The 13,309-nt window shown below is 40.4% G+C and overlaps 1 protein-coding gene across 1 annotated transcript in view; it reads left to right on the forward strand.

Moving 5' to 3' along the window:
* Window positions 1-3,962: 3,962 nt before the first annotated feature.
* snupn (snurportin 1) overlaps window positions 3,963-13,309 on the forward strand; it is a 62,322-nt gene continuing 52,975 nt past the window's right edge. The window contains exon 1 of the mRNA XM_048257080.1: window positions 3,963-4,046. The gene's annotated coding sequence lies outside the window, so the exon portion shown is untranslated. The remainder of the gene's footprint in view (window positions 4,047-13,309) is intronic.

Genomic DNA, 13,309 nt, shown 5'->3' on the forward strand with positions numbered 1-13,309 from the left:
TTACACCATTTGTACAAGACAAGTAGAGCTATTTTATCCAGTGTAATTTATCACTTACCACTATCTTGTTTTTTCTTGTCATCCTCTTCCTTTCTCTTCTGGCTTCCGGACGCATAACTCCGCTTCATTATGACTGCCGAGGTTTTATATTTTCGCGGCAGCAGCAGAGACCACAAACCTGGCTGGCTGGCTGCTGTCAGCTAATACTGAGAGGGGCGAATGCACTTTACAGCATTGACTATCAAAGGGGCGCTCACAGTTTGTCGTTGCATTTTATTCTTAACCAGTCGTTGTCTTGGGGCCCCTGGCCAGCTCGGGGCCCCAAGCAATTTTGCTTGCCTTCTAGTGACGGGCCTGCGACTACCAAGATCCAAGACCCTACCTTTTCGAACCTGAGTTCACTGAAGAGGAGTTGCGAGCTTTGGATCTGGGAAGAGAGGATGTTGCGACTAGTCAAGGCGAGTCGGATGAGAGAACGAGAGCAAACACGAACTGGTGGTGTGGAGTGTGGAAAAAAAACTGAGGACTGCAGGATGGATCATTGCTGAGAAGTCGTCGTAGCAGTGACACAAGTGCGGTCACGCTCCTCTTCGGGAGCGTTGCCCACCATCGATGGCAGTATTTTATCCCACTCTGCACAGCATAAACACTCCATTTCAGTCGGCATGGGTTGGCACAACCAAAGTTAATGCATGGACATGACCTTATAATCCATACATGAGTGGGAAAAAAATCTGATGAAATTGTGTCACATACTTTTTGAATGACAAGCCCTCAAAGGTGGTGATGTTTTTTAACATAATGAATTTATAGCCATTTTCAGAGCTTTGCAGAGGGGGAATTACACAAGATACACCTGATTTGATTGGATTGTTTAATTCAACAGGAAAATGTACTTCTATTCACATAGTTTCACTAATGTGTGTGAAATACCAAAAGAGCCAATAATGTTGGAAGTTGAACAAAAAGGATTGTTCACCACGATGCTTAAAATGACTTGAAACTTCAAAGGGCTGTAGTTTTGGAACCATTAGTGATACAGATATACTATTTAAGATTTATGCATGGGTTTGGTCTACAAACACCTGTGATTTTTTTCAGATTTTTTGGGAGAGGGTGACCTGCCAGCCACTGGGTGATTTGACACGGAATGACCCACCAGTGTTATCCTGTGACTCGCAGTTGGTACTCAAACCGTTGTAATCCTGTGACTCGCGGCCGGCTCTACAGACGCATACTCAAATGCTGGGGTGACGACCACCAAGGCACAGAGTTCATGGATGGATTATGAGCTTTCGGGCCCCTTGGCCCAGATGTCTTAAGGGCCCCACACTAATTGTCGCATATGTGGGAGGGGGGTTTGGGGGTCCTCCCCCAGAACATTTTTAATTTGTTTGATGTGATTTCCTGTATTCTGGTGCATTTTGGGGATGGCCAGTACTTTAATTCAATCAGATTCATAGCCTACATCCTGATTTGTTGATATTGAGACAATGATTCCATGCAAAGGCTTGGGCTTCAGGGCCCCCTGACCCCTTGGGCCTGGGCCCGGTAGGCCCGTGCAGTAATCCATCCCTGACAGAGTTCCAGAAGGAGCTGTTGGTTGTTGGCTTCTAGAACCCAGGCACGCAGACCACACCAGGAGATTCCAGGAGGAGACAGTTGGACTTGGGCACACACACACCACACAGTAGCAATGGCATCAGATTTAAAACCGTTAGCCTAACAGTTGGAAAAATGCCTGGCAGTAAGATGTAGAAAAGCTCAAGTCTCAAAAAGTTAACAGACTTAGCTATGTTACCTAAACAGTTAACAAGCATTGCTATGAGACCCTATTATATATCTGAATGAAAAATAAAGTTACTAAAAGGTGAGGAAAAGAAAAGGGAGTTTGAAAGCGTACCTGGCAGGAAGATGTAGAAAAGCTTATAAATATATGAAAAGAGATCACAACGCTGCACAGCGAGCAATAGGCTACTCGCTGTGTTTCTCTTGTACAACAAACTAACTTGTACGTTTTAGATGCACTATATATATAAGCTGGAGGTGTCGTATTTATGAACATGATTGCAGTTAACATTTAATAAACTCGGAAATTCTAACTCGGAATCAAAACACAACCATATTTTTTATTGCTATAACATAGTGAGTCACTCATGTGGTGTTTAATGCATTTCATCACAATAACAAGTTGCACAGATAACCTTCAACTCAGAATATATCCTACAGTACATATGAACTTAGATAGCGGGAATAAGCCTAATGCAGAACTGCATCTACCGTCAGCAACAACCGACAAGTAAAAAACATTTTACTTCTTGTAACACTGGATTTGGGATGTGTGCCTGCCTCCATACTAGAGCTTGAAAATGTTCTCTTCTAATATGCCATTGAGCAGCATCACTTGTTGGTGGTAGAGCCTCCGATCCTCGGCATCTAGAAAACAGAGTGGCTCCGACATAGTGTTGTCACGATACCAAAATTATGACTTCGATACAATACCTGACATAAATATCTTGATACTTGATACTGAAACGATATCCAAATCCTAAAATATCTGGAAAAGAAAAGACGCAGGCCTCCTCCAAGTGTATTGAGTCATTTGTGTTGAATTTGTGTTGAAACTTCTAAACTTCCTACATAATTATTGGGGGCCAAGCAGCAAAGTCAAAGTCTTTGACTTTGATACATTTCTGTGAGTGATTGGGACAGTGTCCTGACTAATTGTATCGAGTTTTGTTATGTTAACTCAAAGTGCCACAGAGATGTTAGTCCACTTCCTATTGGTGCTTCATCGCCATATTTGATTGGCTGTCAATTTATATGCATATACATTGAATAGCGCCACCACCAGTTCAATGCTGGACATGCGTTCATGCGCGTGATCCTTGACTCTTTTGTCTGATTTTCACAATTGAGGTAGTGTCTGAATCCTTGGACCATACAGAGTTCAATGACCCCTATCCTATCACTTTCCGCCATATTGGACCTCCGCCATATTGGATTTAGTCCAAACTCTACGAAAAGTTTCAGCGGTTACAAATTTCATCCAATTTTCACAGAACTTGTCGGAGATGATCTTCAGACCGAGCCGTACAAACGATACTTGTCAGATCTTTTAATTTCATTTTTGTTGGCCTGTGACAGCCAATCAAATATGGCGATGAAGCCACCAAACAGGAAGTGGGCTAACATCTCGGCTATGCTTTAATGCCACGGTTGTCAAAACTAGTAATGCTGTACCCCAGGGTAATGGACTGATTTCAGGGGTATGTGAAAAAAGATCTAAGTCATATGCTTTTTCAAACGTTTTCTCTATCCCACGTTGGTAACTTAACTTCTGCATTTGCACTGCACATTAAAAACGTATTTTCTCCGCATTAACAAAATATTCCAGAGTGGAGACAGAGAGGGTAAAACAGCGTTTCTCAAACTGTGGGTCGCGGAGACATGCCAGGTGGGGCGCAAACTGACGTGAAAAACGGGAGGTTTTTTTTATTTTTATTCATTTCACCCCCTTTTAACTATGCACAACTTATTGTTTTCACAGCCACACAATTTGAAGTTCAACATTGTTTGTCAATTGACTCTGTACAAACTTAGAATGGCCTGGTACCTACAAAAGCGAATTTGGTATATATATCTATATATTTCCTGAAAGGACATGTTATACGGATTCCATTTCACCCCTTTTAAATATGCACAATATTGTTTTCACAGCCACACAATTTGAAATTCAATAGTGCTTGTCAACCTTAAGTAATATAGCACTGTATTTTCGATTTAAATGTCTTATTTACTTATTTTCAAACTTTACTCTACCTTTGGTAACACGATAAAGTTTTAAATGAATACATTTCTTCTTCATGAATAGAAAAAGTAATGAATAGGGTCTGACTTTTATTTTGAAGGATTAGAGAATGGCTGTCATATTGGAATTTCCTTTACTGTCGCTAGTTTCACGCTGCTATTCTGGCAGACATTCTCTGATTCTGGTGAGTCCTGTGGAGCTAGGACTTCTGAGGAGAACGCAAACGTATTGTTCGGTTAGTAACACTAGTAATACTAGGCCAGCATAGCTTCTATATGTATTGCTTCTCAACAGTTTGTTTTCTGGCTGCGAGACTTAAATAACGTTAACGTTAGCACATAGGAAAGACTATTCATAGCGCTAACTTAACGCCAAGAGCATAACACTGGATCCAAAATGTAGATGGGGTTGCTTGTTTCTGAATACAATGCTGTCAATGGTTTTACTTAACTGTCCAATTTACCTTACCACTTTATTTCTCCCGCAGTATCCTGGTACACATTTTGTCTAGTATCGATAGCTAACATCCTACGTTAGCTTCATTAGCTTGAAAACGCTAACTTAATCATCATCACATTTTGTGACTTTGAAAAATTTTGCATGATGCAACTCTGGCCAAAGTAGGCCTAACATTCTAGCCTATTTTCCATTAATCATTTTAGCACAACAATAAACATTACATTATGCATGATCACTGAAGATGGACCTAACAGTGAGGCACATTTTCAGTGGACCACAAAGCCTAATCAGTAGAACTAGCATTAGTTCTTTTGTTTTGGTGTGTTGGTTGATTGCCGTGCCCAAAACAAACGTTGTTGGTTGTGTGCAAAGATTCTAGAAGCTAGGGCGCTAAAACATTTGGTTGGTTTGTTTGGTTGTTTGCTTGGCGGTTTTAGCTGAGGTGGGGTGTTGATTATGCTAACATCTGTTGATGTTGACGAGGGTCTTGTTTATCCCAAAATGCGTGAAACATGTTACATCTACTAAACCTTCGTTTTACATTAGGCTTCTCTTGTTACATATTCTCAGACGGAGCAGCAACACTGATATTCTTACAACCGGACGGACCCGCGTCACACAGAGCAGGTTGTTTGCGCCATGCCCCTTTTGAGGGGAAAACATTCCCTCAGAACAAGTCAGAGTGAACCGGTAGACATGTACCAACCACACAGCTAAGAACCCCTCCCTGAGTTTCTTTTGCCTACCATGTTCTCAAAAAAAATCCTGACAGAAGAAAATTATGGCTACAAGGCATAAGAAGAGAAGACCGTATGACACTTCTGGTCACTGAGTGGGGTTGTTGCACCACTTCGTACTCGGGAGACTGAAGGGACATGTTTTTATATTAATTGAATTAAGCTTTTGTAGGTATCTTTCACGGTCAACGACCGGCAAAGTGGTTATGTATTGAGTGGTCATATTGATTTGTGGTATTTTTTGTTATTATTTACTCCTGCGATTTCTGTACGAATTACGTTTATTGACCCTAATTTGCGTTGGAGTTAATGAGAGGGGTTGTTTGTTTTCCCCCCCCGAAAGGGGCGGGAACGTTTGTCACGAGTCAAGTTCCCGGATGTGCCGGTCTAACGTATTAGCAAAGATTGTTAAGGCGGAGCAAGATGTTTCATCAGAAGCCACTTCCGGGAACCCGGATCGCACGAGGGGGGGTCAAAATCCCCCTTTATGCAGAGCAGAGGCAGCGACTGCTCCATTGAAGTCTATGGGCATAGCTCAGAATTTCACCACATATGCTAAGGTCTTGGTTCTATAGAGTTAGGAATGTGAATTTCGGGCACGTTTTCATGATCCTCAAACCCTTCTGAACATTTCAGGTACATTTTTAGCATTTTTGAGCATTCCAGTCTAGAGAAAATCAACGTTATATCAGGTGTGCGCCGGTTATTTATGCAGCTGCTGTTGGCCGGTTGCAACGTACGCTCGTCAATACGTCATCGACACGCCTCTTTATGCAGACAGGATTCGATCCCCATTTCGCGCCCATAGACATGAACTACGACGAAGTATCTTGCTCCGCCTTAACAATCTTTGGTATTAGCTTGGACAATGTATGTAAACAAATGAGTTCCCATGGCAACAATACAACTAGATCTGCATGACTTACCAGATATACACGATTACGTCATCATAGATGATGTGTCGCCACCTCATTCGTCCAAAGTTGAGAGTAGAATTATAATAGACAGTAAAAGAAATAGGGAGGGAAAGTGAAAACCAGCGCCCCAAGTGGTTGCGTTCCTATCGAAGAGCAGCTCCAATGTTAAGTCCCATAGACCTATTTTAAAAAAAAATATTGTGAAGCCAAATCAGCGATGTTATCCACCAAAAATATTTTTCAGTGTCTATACAGTAATAATATTCTAACTGTGAAAATGTCAGACCCTATTTTGCCTTATTTAAGAAAATCGAAATTGCTCCTTTTGTTTCATAAGCGAACTACAAAAGAAGTCATTGACTTTACCCTTCAACGTTACTCCACGGTAGCATGGTTTGTTTATTAGCCTGGTTAGCATTGACACTTAACACTTACAGCTAGCTCTTCATGTGAGTAGAAGCACAACACAAGTTGTCCTGACATAAAGGTTATCACCACGCGGTTTACATCACATTCCGTTATTACAAAAATATGTTAAGCCAGTTAAGCAAATTGCATATTGATCAGTTAGAGATTAAGCGCCCAAACATGTGACGTCACATGCAGCTGTAGTTCCTTATCACCATGTTACGACAAAAACTCAAAACAATTCAACTGATCCTAAAAATAAGGTATGACCACTTGAAGCAATAGAGGTGACCCCAGTGCCTAACATATGGAAGGCATTAAATTAAGATCCCAATGTGCACCGAGATATATTTTTTAAAAAAAAAACCCATCCACTCCGCTAAACTCTAGGAACGCAACCACTAGATGGCGATGAGATTACTTTCCCTACCTATGGACGAACAGACTCCGTCGTTTTCAATGGGAGGGCACTGAATCAAATAGAACGATTTTTCAGTTGGTCCCCCCAGTACTGCACAGACTCACACTTAACTTCGTGACGTTAGCCATAGAACTGAATCTTGTAACTCATATGATAGATACACAGAAATTCTTCTCACACTTCCTTCGCCTTCAAAATCATCAAAGTTAAACATTTATTTATGTATTATTATTAATATCATCCTCACCAAGTCGTGTTAATGTAAAGCTACCATACATGATCATCTTCAAAACAGTCATGCTAAAACAAAACAAAAAGTTATAGCCTTGAAGCTAATCTTCTTTCCACTTTTCCGACCCCACGGTCAATCCAACGAAAACCTCTGAAATGATTAGTGCGTTTTTTTTTTTAAATTAGGTTTACTTTTTATTATTATTAGGTTGCCTCTGTGTAATGCTTTACCTTAACATACGGTCGTGTATGCTAGGTTTTGCTTATGAGTTACCGTCATAGACAGTAAGGTGGACTGAGCTTCTTATCCAAACAATACGGTTATCTCCCTACAGCCGAAAGAGATTACGTCAAAGCTAGCTTCCCTCCAACCCGAACAAGCTAACCATTCTTCTTACGGGTAACCAGCGTTACGGACGAGGTAGTGGAGTCTGTTTTGCCTTTGTAGTGTTTATGTGGATTACACAGAAGCTACAATATCGGCACAGGATATATGTTATATGAAGTTATGGTATTTCAAAAAAGGAATGGGCTTCTATGGGAGTTAGCAGAGAGGTGGTCCCTCCAGCCTACGTCGATTCTTCTACTTCTGGGAATTCGCCTGCCCCCTTGAGAATTATAGACCTCTGAAGTTACAAAAAAGCTGCCATCTTTGCCCATATAAGGAGATGGCAGGTTGTATTGCAAGTTAGCTCTTGGGTAGCAAAAATCTAAGTTTGGCGTTTTAAAGGGTGCTCTAAGCGATGCTGGGTAACGTCACTTCTGTTGACTTTCAAACAAAACAGAGAGCTAGCTCGCTACTTCCTCCCCCGCTGCTCCCGTGCAATTGAAACTCTTCTAAACGCGCATCTCTGCTGTGATTAGCTGGTTGTTTTTGTTGCCGTTTTTGGAGCCTAGGCTGTCCACAGAGATCGCGTTTTTTTACAGTGTATTCAGGACACGGAGAGAGGTGTTAACCATTAAAGCGGTAGTAGCCCGCATCTAATATAGCCTAAAGCTATTTGTGCAGCGTCACTGTTGAAAAACCTTAAACTTTCTGCACATGGGTCAAAACCGATGAGCAAAACACCAGCAGAGCGCCCAGGCTACACCCCCAGGGAGCGTTCATTCTCAATCAATGCAACATGTGTGGAGGGATGGATTTAAATTGTAGCAGAATCTGATAACATTTTATTCTGGTTTGGTATGATTGATTGCATTGTAAAGTTCCTGAGTTAAGCGTAATGTCCTCCTGTGCATCGGAGACTCCAACTCTACAGCTCCCCGTCACCTCGGGATGGCTTCAAATGGTGCTTTCAATGTATCTGCGGCCTACTGTTCGTTTATTTTCCAGAGGCAGCGGTTTGTTACAATTAATATAGGCTAATGACAATTATTGAAGTTATGAATCTAAGCTTATTGGATAACCACATTTAGCCTATTGCGCGACATTGAGATTCAATTAATATCATGCGCAACGTGATAGATCAGAAACATGTAGCCTAAGCTACCAAGCCTTCGCAAGGTTTGTATGATATCACTTAAGATTACCAGCAATGTTCAAATAGACCAGGTTAACCTATTTCACTTCTGTGTCCCCGTTTCCCAAACCACATTTGCTGATGCGGACTTCTGACAAAAATGAGGCTGCATTTCGTGTGGACATCTTAATGCAGTTAAGTTGAGTTAAGTTAAGGCACACTATGCAGGTTTTTTAGCTTAATATGCAAGTTTTTTTAGCTTGATTTACCTTCATTTACCAGCTTCAGAGTCATTGGAATGGTTATATTACTTTTTTTGGGTTGAATGGTGGCCGTCTCGCTTCCCCCTAGCACCTGTGGGTGGAAAAACCACCCTTGCAATTGTGGGCCGGCGGGCCGACGGCCTCAGTGTCAGGAAGTATAACGAGTGTAACGGATTGCTTTACTGCATTCAAATACACATACACGCCAGGCACCGGCTAGAAAAAGGTAGCGATGGAGTTTCTCAGACATTCGTAATGACGGAGCAAGCGAAAAATAAGCAAAAACCGAAAAAAAAACCAGTAAGGAAATTGCCAATACTGCATAGTTTTCCTTTAAGGCTGATTTATACTTCTTACTTGTGAGCCTACTTGAGTCAGCAGCAGTCATTCTCGCGTTCTCCTTTACAGCAACAAGACACACTTCCTCCAACTCTAGCATCGCCCTTTACTCATTGTCTTCATCTTTTTTCCCCCTTTTCAAAAATTGTGATATTCATACTCAAGTCATTCGCGTTCTGTCTCCCTGTACTTTGGAGACTCCTCTGCAACTCCAGCTGAGGGGCAGTGGTTGTTATTAGCCTATAGCAGTGGTCAACAACCTTTTTGAGCCCAAGATCCCTGACCTTGCCCTGAACAAAGGCAAGATCTACCTTGAAGCATCAAAAGAGAATCAAAGCTAAAATACTTCCAATTTAAGACGTTTTATTTAGGCAAATGTATCAGGTCAAAAATATCACATCCTCCACCCCCTTATACAGGCGTCAATGAGATAACAACACTTAAAATAGTCTTTACATTATTTTGGTTTTGATTTTCTAATTGGAGTAAGTGTTTGTGACAACATGTCATGATTAATTTGATAATGTTTGATCGCTGTTTTAGTATGAAGCATCTTTCACATAATGAATGTGCACTCTAGAAAGTGAAAGTAACCTAAGTCTAGGTCTACAATGCGCTCCGTGTCTGTAGCTGTCTGTGCATGTCTGCAATCGATTACATTCTTCACATGGAGAACAAATTCCTGACAGTTCCTGATCGCTACACTTTCGTTTTTATTTTCTGTCAGTTAGCAGTTGATGTAGAAGCACCTAGCATAATTTGACTTCAGTGGTGATGAGTCATGTTGCGAGAGCGAGAGAGCGCGCACCTGCAAAGTGTGTCTGCATGGGGTTACGTTCGGTTCAAGTCAGAAGTTGGTCCGTCCGGTCCCGCATTCACGCCGTTCCATTATTAGATTAACGTTATCAGACAGCGCTCTAAAATGTATGCAGGAATTTTTTCGCATTAAGCGCCCTACATACTCGCCGTTCCCGACCTGTAGCGCAACAATGTGACGTCACGGTAGCGGCGTAACCATTAATACTCGCGCGTGGTGGTCGCGACACTAGTTGCAACATTCTCCTGAACAGAGGTGTCGCTGTTGTGAAAAGGCTAACGCTAACTACGTTACACAGTAGAAGAAGCTGCAGTAAGAAACATAAGAAACACTAGCTACACTCTAAGAAATGGAAGTACCAGAGTGTACCTAAGTCGGTACAAATGCTTGTCGCTGGGGCAGTACCCTTTTGAAGTACAATACTGTACCCATGAATGCAGGTACATTTGTGTACCCTAGCCATCTGTACCCATCAAGGTACACTTGTGTACCTGCAATGACTAAAATGTACCTGTATATATCATTATCACATAGTACCCTTAAAAGGCACTATTCTGTACTTCAAGGGTACAACCCTAGTGAAAATTTAAGGTGGTATAACTAAAATATATGCACAACCAATAAGTACATTTAAATGTTTATTCTGGGGGGATATTACACACAATACTTCACATAAATACAGGTACAATAAATGTTAACATGTTCATATTAAAAACACATTCATATCAAAACATCAAAGTATCTTATATCCATATCAATATACATATTCATGTAAAACATGTTATGACTCTTAATGTAAGTGTAAATAATAAAACACTTTGGTTTACAATATTTTGCCTGAGTAGCCACATGGTGTTTATACGCAGAAGGAAAAAAATATATTAATTTGCACGATAGCACTCATAACACCTTTATATGATCTATAAAATACCAATATTTGAGTTAGTAGTAACTCCAACAAACCTTGTATGCTTTCAAGTTCATGTTAATACTCGTGTAAGTGATGAAAATACAGTATCTGCTTGCCATAACCATTACACGTTGCAAAATTAATAAAGTCCTTGCAGTAACTTAGTAGCTATGATCTTAGATCTCATTCACAGTGCATACACCATATAATTGAGTGAACGATATGTGTGATGTAATGAGTCATATAGCGACATTTTAGAGTAGTATCTCAGAAAACAATGTGCAAGCCTTTGGGAAATATTAGCAAGCCTGCAAAAATGTACAATATATTGTTACAATGTTCATTACCTCACCAATAAATCAATCAATCAATCAGAAAATACACTCCAATCCTTCCAATCATGAGGCGAGCCATTAAAAAGGCAAGAGTCTCAAAAGGCACCAGTGTGCTAAGTAAAGGTCAACAGCAGTGGAGGCTGCTGTTTTCCCCTCTTCAACTTCTGTTCCTCTGCATATATCCACTTTGACTTAGACTGGAACCTTACTTGATCTACAGGACGTACACATATTTTCAATAGCAGTGGTAGCCTCACCAATGACAGCAGGGGTTTTACATCTGTTGGCAGCAAAATGCAAACACAAACCTCAGAATAAGATTTTTTTTCAACCACACAAATAAATAGCCTCAGACAGATTGTGTAAAATACCTTGTCTAATACATGTCAGTAACTATATCAATCTGCTCACCTGGCATAGATCAGCGCTGAGTCATTACAAGTTCCATGGACCGGCTGACTCTCCCAAACTTCTCCTTACTCCTTTTCACCGTATCTTCATGAACGAAAGCTGCCTAATCCACTATGTGTTTGAGAGACAAATGCCATGCAATAGAATAATATAATTAAACAAAATGACACAACAATGAAATAGCACAAAGATAATCTAAACCAATATACTGTATAAATTGTTATTGGACAAAAAATATATATAAAAGTTGTCTGTATTATTATAATTTGCATAATTTATTATGCAATACTTTTCTATATGTATTTAACATCAATAAGAAAAATACCATTACAAAAAAACACCAAGTTGGGTAACTTACGTAGCCATTAGATCCTTTAGGAAAGGTAAACTTAATTCCAAGTGGCCATATTCTGCCTTGGTGGGTATCTGTGAGAAGGATTAACGTTAGATTTACGTTAGACCATTATCAAGCTCTGAGTAACTTTATAACATTATAGAATGGTTCGGAGTTGCTCCCTCTAGCTTCTAACTAGATAAGCAATGACAAACAGGATGTTCTGGTGAACATAGGCAACTCAACTAATTCATTTTCACCTAAACAAAACGACAGTGTTGAGAGTGATCATGCTTACTGCATGTATGCACATACCAGGCTTCTTTCACCTGCACGACCGTTGATATTAAACCAGCCTTTCAGGGAAGTTAGCAAGTATGTATGGCTAACAGTGCTAGGATATGCTCATATATCTATGGGCTAAGCTAGTTAGGATAATGATTGCTAGTTGGCTTCCACAAAAACTTTGACAAGGATACACATGTGTTATTGAAGGAGTTTGAACTCCATTTAAAAATATCTGAATTCATAGCTAACCTAGGCTAAGTTGCTAGCGAATGCTAATGTTAGCCTTTAAGCCAACAATCTGACTCCATTACTGTAACAGTAGGCTATTTACAATTTACAAACCGAATTTTGATAAATTGCAACTACACCTTACCTATGAATAGCTTTGCCTCCTCTTCCGCAAAGATTATTCCATCCTGCACATGTGTTTTCTCACACCAAGCTCCTCACTGAAAGTTGCTCCATTTCTTGGTGTGTGAAATGAACAAAGTTAAGGGGAAAAATAACGGTTGCTCCCGTCCCGAATCTCCTCCCCCAACAACTTTTGAGTGACAGGCCATGCACTTTTTGTACCCTTAGGTACAAATATGGTCCCTTTGCGAAAAGGTACATTAATGATCCAGGAACGGTACATATTAGTACTTTAGGGGCTCAATTTTGTTCCCTTTAAGGTACAGGGTCAAAAGTTGTACCTAAAAGAACAAAAATGTACCCCTATTTTTGAGAGTGTAGCCTGATGGTACTTCAGACTTTGGTTGCTGCTATTCACAACTACCATCATCATTAAGTTATCATCTGGTTTCCAAGGTGTGTGCAGGTAGATAGATAGATAGATAGATAGATGGATATATAGTTAGATGCTTTAGTCATCCCGAGGGAAATTTTAATAATTTAAACATTTTAGTTAGCTGGCTAGCTAGCTAGCAGCTGGCTGCGTTTGTGTAATTTCCTAAAGTGGAAAGAGATTTTGTTCAGGTCTTAGTAGATATCCTTTGGTTTAAAATAAATTGTTTCTATTCTTTCCTCTTAATTCCATGTGTTGCAACTCTTGCTGGTAATTTGTTAACTTATCCAGTAAACTATTAATTTGCGACTGTAACAAAACACTGCAACTCTCGCTTGCCCTTGAACTAGTCCATCTAACGGTTTGTCGCGCTCAGCTGAAAAA

Source organism: Alosa alosa, chromosome 11 (genome assembly GCF_017589495.1).
Source record: "Alosa alosa isolate M-15738 ecotype Scorff River chromosome 11, AALO_Geno_1.1, whole genome shotgun sequence".
NCBI classification, from domain to species: Eukaryota; Metazoa; Chordata; class Actinopteri; order Clupeiformes; family Clupeidae; genus Alosa; species Alosa alosa.